This window comes from Schistocerca serialis, chromosome 3 (genome assembly GCF_023864345.2).
Source record: "Schistocerca serialis cubense isolate TAMUIC-IGC-003099 chromosome 3, iqSchSeri2.2, whole genome shotgun sequence".
Lineage (NCBI taxonomy): Eukaryota > Metazoa > Arthropoda > Insecta > Orthoptera > Acrididae > Schistocerca > Schistocerca serialis.
This window is the reverse complement of record NC_064640.1, coordinates 118,392,744-118,399,482: the sequence shown is the minus strand read 5'-3', so window position 1 is coordinate 118,399,482 and position 6,739 is coordinate 118,392,744. Positions and strand designations below refer to the sequence as shown.

The following is a 6,739-nucleotide window of genomic DNA, read 5'->3' as shown; positions in this document are numbered from 1 at the left end:
AAATGAGTGTTTTCAATAAATTGTGAAAAATTGCCGTTTTCTGACGTAGCTCTTCTATAGGAAATTTTGTCGGCCGGAGTGGCCGAGCGGTTCTAAGCGCTTCAGCCTGGAACCGCGCGACCGCTACGGTTGCAGGTTCGAATCCTGCCTCTGGCATAGATGTGTGTGTCGTCTTTAGGTTAGTTAGGTTTAAGTAGTTCTAAGTTCTAGGGGACTGATGACCTCAGATATTATGTCCCATAGTGCTCAGAGCCATTTGAAAAAAAAAAAATGGTTCAAATGGCTCTGAGCACTATGGGACTTAACATATATGGTCATCAGTCCCCTAGAACTTAGAACTACTTAAACCTAACTAACCTAAGGACATCACACAACACCCAGCCATCACGAGGCAGAGAAAATCCCTGACCCCGAGAGCCATTTGAACCATATAGGAAATTTTAATCAAATAACTAAGTTTTGGTACTCAATCGATGCAGAATTTAATGCTGTACTTTTTCAATTAAACGCTTAGCTGCAAAAGAATTTGAAAAGAAAACAGAAAAGTCAGAAAAAATCCGAAAATTCAGTGGTTTTCTTTCCCTCACCGCTGGAGCTCCACTCAGAAATCCTAGTCGTAGGTTGTGTTCCTAAAATGAACAGCACAGAGACAGAAGTGATGACACTTTCTGCAGGACCTGACTATCATTTTGCAGGACAATTCTCAAGCATGCACAGTGCAAGCTGCTACTGATTTGTTTGAGTGATGGGGCTGCTAAGTGCTATACCACCTACTTGCACTCCCCTGACTTAAGCCCTCGTGAGTTCAACTCGATTTCTAAACTGAAGGAAATACTTCACGGCATTTGCTTCAGAACTGCTACAAATTCGTAGGGGAAATGAACGGCGCCTGCCGGCCGGAGTGGCCGTGCGGTTCTAGGCGCTACAGTCTGGAACCGAGCGACCGCTACGGTCGCAGGTTCGAATCCTGCCTCGGCCATGGATGTGTGTGATGTCCTTAGGTTAGTTAGGTTTAATTAGTTCTAAGTTCTAGGCGACTGATGACTTCAGAAGTTAAGTCGCATAGTGCTCAGAGCCATTTGAACCATTTTTTGAACCGCGCCGCTCGAACTGTCAACACAACTGGCACTGCTAAGAGTATCCTACGATTTCCACATCGCTGGCAACGATGCTGGAGACTACTTTGACGGTCATTAATACTTTGAAACACGTATCTATTTTGTGAGAGCTGTAAATAAATAGTTGCCACTATTAAAGTTCCAACCCTCGTATATCCCATGTAGTACGTTACACGACAGTCCTCCGTTGTATCGGCTCCTCATATGATCTTAGTCCATATTTGCTGTGAAGTCATAGGAAGCAGATCAGTGATAACAAAAGTCTGAATCAGACCTGGAGGCGTACTTAGGTACATATCCACCGAGCTCCAACTAATCTTGGAATACGTGCTATGACCCGGTCTGACTCGTATTGGTTCGCCACAATGAAGAATAACGGTTTCACTCGAATCGGGAGCAAAAGTCTCATGTATCGCTACAATGTGTAGTACTGTCAAAACTAGAAGAAAAGTTCCTGAATCATTTATGATTCACAATCGTTGACTTTATGCCAGGGTAATGTTCTCCAGTAGCGCTGATAATCTATCGCGCAGAAATTGGTGATACACAGCACCTGTTGATCTGTTTGATAAATCATGTGGCCCTATGAGAATGTCATCGACAATTCCTGCCCATGCATAGATACTGAAGCGACCCCGATCCTGATACAACACCTCGATGATCACTAGATTATTTTCATATGCCCACATGTGGTAATTTACTGTACCACTTGTTGTGAATCTTGCGTCATCTGTAAATACTACACGTTACTCGTCACGAGTAAAACAACCCACATCTCAACAGATACTGGTTTCGGGGCATATAAATAAAGGAATTTTTCTTTTAGTTTTGACCGATTCCAGTAGGAATACGTGATACTTTCTTTTAAACACCCTGTATATATATACAGGGTGGTCCATTGATCGTGACCGGGCCAAATATCTCACGAAATAAGCATTAAGCGGAAACACTACAAAGAACGAAACCCGTCTAGCTTGAAGGGGGAAACCAGATGGCGCTATGATTGGCCTGCTAGATGGCGCTGCCATAGGTCAAACGGATATCAATTGCATTTTTAAAAAATAAGAACCCCCTTTTTTATTACATATTCGTGTGGTACGTAAAGAAATATGACTGTTTTAGTTGGACCACTTTTTTCGCTTTGTGATAGATGGCGCTGGAATAGTCACAAACGTATAAATACGTGGTATCACGTAACATTCCGCGAATGCGGACGGTATTTGCTTCGTCATATTACCCGTGTTAAAATGGACCATTTACCAATTGCGGAAAAGGTCGATATCGTGTTGATGTATGGCTATTGAGATCAAAATGGCCAACGGGCGTGTGCTATGTATGCTGCTCGGTATCCTGGACGACATCATCTAAGTGTCCGGACCGTTCGCCGGATAGTTACGTCATTTAAGGAAACAGGAAGTGTTCAGCCACATGTGAAACGTCAACCACGACCTGCAACAAATGATGATGCCCAAGTAGGTGTTTCAGCTGCTGCCGTGGCTAATCCGCACCACAGTAGCAGACAAATTGCGCGAGAATCGGGAATCTCAAAAACGTCGGTGTTGCCAGGAATTGTATGCCGACGACTTTGAGCGTCGTGTACAGTTCTGCCACTGGGCACAAGAGAAATTGCAAAAAAATGGTTCAAATGGCTCTGAGCACTATGGGACTTAACATCTGAGGTCATCAGTCCCCTAGAACCTAGAACTACTTAAACCTAACTAAGCTAAGGACATCACACACATCCATGCCCGAGGCAGGATTCGAACCTGCGACCGTAGCGATCACGCGGTTCCAGACTGAAGCGCCTAGATCCGCACGGCCACTACGGCCGGCAGAGAAATTACAGGACGATGACAGATTTTTTGCACGCGTTCTATTTAGCGACGAAGCGTCATTCACCAACAGCGATAACGTAAACCGGCATAATATGCACTATTGGGCAACGGAAAATCCACGATGGCTGCGACAAGTGGAACATCAGCGACCTTGGCGGGTTAATGTATGGTGCGGCATTATGGGAGGAAGGATAATTGGCCCCCATTTTATCGATGGCAATCTAAATGGTGCAATGTATGCTGATTTCCTACGTAATGTTCTACCGATGTTACTACAAGATGGCCGGCCGGGGTGACCGAGCGGTTCTAGGCGCTGCAGTCTGGAACCGCGCGACCGCTACGGTCGCAGGTTCGAATCCTGCCTCGGGCATGGATGTGTGTGATGTCCTTAGGTTAGTTAGGTTTAAGTAGTTCTAAGTTCTAGGGGACTGATGACCTTAGCAGTTCAGTCCCATAGTGCTCAGAGCCATTTGAACCATACTACAAAATGTTTCACTGCATGACAGAATGGCGATGTACTTCCAACATGATGGATGTCCGGCGCATAGCTCGCGTGCGGTTGAAGCGGAATTGAATAGCATATTTCATGACAGGTGGATTGGTCGTCGAAGCACCATACCACGGCCCGCACGTTCACCGGATCTGACGTCCCCGAATTTCTTTCTGTGGGGAAAGTTGAAGAATATTTGCTGTCGTGATCCACCGACAACGCCTGACAACATGCGTCAGCGCATTATCAATGCATGTGCGAACATAACAGAAGGCAAACTACTCGTTGGTGAGAGGAATGTCGTTACACGTACTGCCAAATGCATTGAAGTTGACGGACATCATTTTGAGCATTTATTGCATTAATGTGGTATTTACAGGTAATCACGCTGTAATAGCATGCGTTCTCAGAAATGATAAGTTCATAAAGGTACATGTATCACATTGGAACAACTGAAATAAAATGTTCAAACGTACCTACGTTCGGTATTTTAATTTAAAAGAAACCTGCCTGTTACCAATTGTTCGTCTAAAATTGTGAGCCATATGTTTGTGACTATTACAGTGCCATCTATCACAAAGCGAAAAAAGTGGAACAACTAAAACATTCATATTTCTTTACGTAATACACGAATATGTAATAAAAAATGGGGGTTCCTATTTAAAAAAACGCAGCTGATATCCGTTTGACGTATGGCTGCGCCATCTAGCGGTCCTACTATAGCGCCATCTGGTTTCCCCCTTCAAGCTAGACAAATTTCGTTCTTTGTAGTTTTTTCGTTTGACGCTTATTTCGTGAGACATGTGGCCCGGTCACAATCAATGGTCACCCTGTATATATTAAACATTGCACAATAAAGACCCAGCTTAATAGAATCTGTACATATACTACGCAATAAACATTTTATGATGAGTAAGGTGCCCAAGAACTAAATATTGAAGCAGAACTGTCTAAAGATGGGGCTCGGATAAGACGTGCAGAGAAAGAACGACTAAAATTAGATAGTATAAGAAACGTTTGGAATGGAGGGTTCTTGTTTCTTTTTACGTAGCTTTCGAATGTTTTAATTCGGGCAATAGTATCAGTTTTCAGGAAATAAGAACGGCTTTAGCGTGCCCACTGTCCCCAGGAACAGATCTGGAGATTCCACTCTCTTTGTTTTCCTGCTGAGTACCGAGAACCGTAAGATCTTTCAGCTAAATACGGTAGTTCATGTCCGCGCGGACGTGGAGAAGTTGCAGGCTAAACGTGAGCCAGCACAACGTTTTTTGTGCCGAGGCTTCAGCCACGCCGCGCTGCTATAACACGTGCGAAGTGCGCTGGACGGCACAAAAGCAGCGACTGTGATAAGTCTAAAGGCCACCCGGCGCAGTGCTCGCTACAGCACGTCTCCAACTATCTCGGCTGTGTAGGTCGCGAGTGTGCCGTTACAAAGCGACGCGAGAGGACTATACCACCCATGCGTGTAAAGCCTCGTAACAGGAGAGCTGGCACCCGCCGAGGCTGGACACAGCATCGCAGAATCCCCACAGAACCAAAGTCTTTGCAATCAGTCTGTTACTGTTTCATATAAGTTGCTCTTAACAGCACACTTCACGTTCTTAGTCCTTCTGCTATAAGCCAATATCCTTGCTGTCGGAAACGTTACCAGTCCTGTGTTTTCTGCCACGTAGCTAAACCTAAATCCTTCGGCACTGTGCATTCGAAAGTCAACGTTAAGTGAGCAGGGTTCACCGTGCTGCTGAACACTCAGAAGCGATGTGGCTTGTGCATACGTACTTGTGCCTCAACGTGGTATACGCGATCACAGAGCGTTCCTGCGGCAGTAGTCTACTTTATCTGGCTCACAAATCACACAGTTTGCTTTCGCAATGGGCATACGTTAATTTCCATGTTAGCTCTATAAAAACGCACATTTCCTCCATTGTCCACATGCCAGTCATGTTGTTCTGTCTGTAGTACACATAAAAAAAACTTCAATATCCGTGAACATATTATAAGGCAAAAAGGAAAGTACAGGGTGACAGTTACTGAATTATATGAAGAAAGAAATGTAAAGTAGTAACAAACTGCGGGGTGCACACTTTATTCAACATGTAAACGTCACGATAGATGAAACTTCCTAGCGCATTAAAACTGTGTGCAGGAGAGCTTCTGTGTTAGCAGGAGAGCTTCTGTTAAGTTTGGAGGGTAGAAGACGAGGTACTGGCAAAAGTAAAGCTGTGAGGACGGCGCGTGAGGCGTGCTTGGATAGCTGAGTTGGTAGAGCACTTTCCCGCGAAAGCAAAGGTCCCGAGTTCGAGTCTCGGTCCAGCACACAGTTTTAATCCGCCAGGAAGTTTCATATCAGCGCACACTCCGCTACAGAGTGAAAACTTCATCCTAGAAACATCCCCCAGGCTGTGGCTAAGCCATGTCTCCGCAATATCCTTTCTTTCAGGAGTGCTAGTTCTGCAGGTTCGCAGGAGAAAATGGCTCTGAGCACTACGGGACGTAACATCTATGGTCATCAGTCCCCTAGAACTTAGAACTACTTAAACCTAACTAACCTAAGGACATCACACAACACCCAGCCATCACGAGGCAGAGAAAATCTCTGACCCCGCCGGGAATCGAACCCGGGAACCCGGGCGTGGGAAGCGAGAACGCTACCGCACGACCACGAGATGCGGGCGTTCGCATTAGAGCTTCTGTTAAGTTTGGAAGGTAGGAGACGAGATACTGGCAGAAGTAAAGCTGTGAGGACGGGGTGTGAGTCGTGCTTGGGTAGCTCAGTTGGTAGAGCACTTGCCCGCGGAAGGCAAAGGTCCCGAGTTCGAGTCTCGGTCCGGCACACAGTTTTAATCTGCCAGGAAGTTTCATATTAGCGCACACTCCGCTGCAGAGTGAAAACTTCGTTCTGGTCACGATAGGTATTCGGATTTAGTTTATGACGCGTTCGATATGCCTTCACTCATTGGCAATGATGTGGCGCAGACGAATAGCGAAATTCTGCATGACCCGCTGAAGTGTCGGAACATCGATGCTGTCGGTGACCTCCTGAATGGCTGTTTTCAGCTCAGCAATGGCTTTGGGGTTATTGTTTTACACCCTGTCGGTAATATAGCCCCACAAAAAGGAGTCGCATGTGTCCAGACCCGGGGAATATGGCGGTCAATCGACGACCATGCCAGTGGCCTCTGAGTACCCAAGAGCCAGAATCTGGTCTCCAAAGTGCTCCTTCTCGGACATCAAACATTCTCCTGCTTCGATGGTGTCGAGCTCCGTCTTGCATAAACCACATCTTGTCCAAATCA

At 45.7% G+C, this 6,739-nt stretch overlaps 1 non-coding gene across 1 annotated transcript; it reads left to right on the top strand.

Moving 5' to 3' along the window:
• Nucleotides 1–6,202: 6,202 nt before the first annotated feature.
• On the top strand, nt 6,203–6,277 carry Trnap-cgg (transfer RNA proline (anticodon CGG)). The gene has a single exon. It is a non-coding gene; the product is annotated as a tRNA-Pro (tRNA).
• The last annotated feature ends 462 nt before the right edge of the window (nt 6,278–6,739 follow it).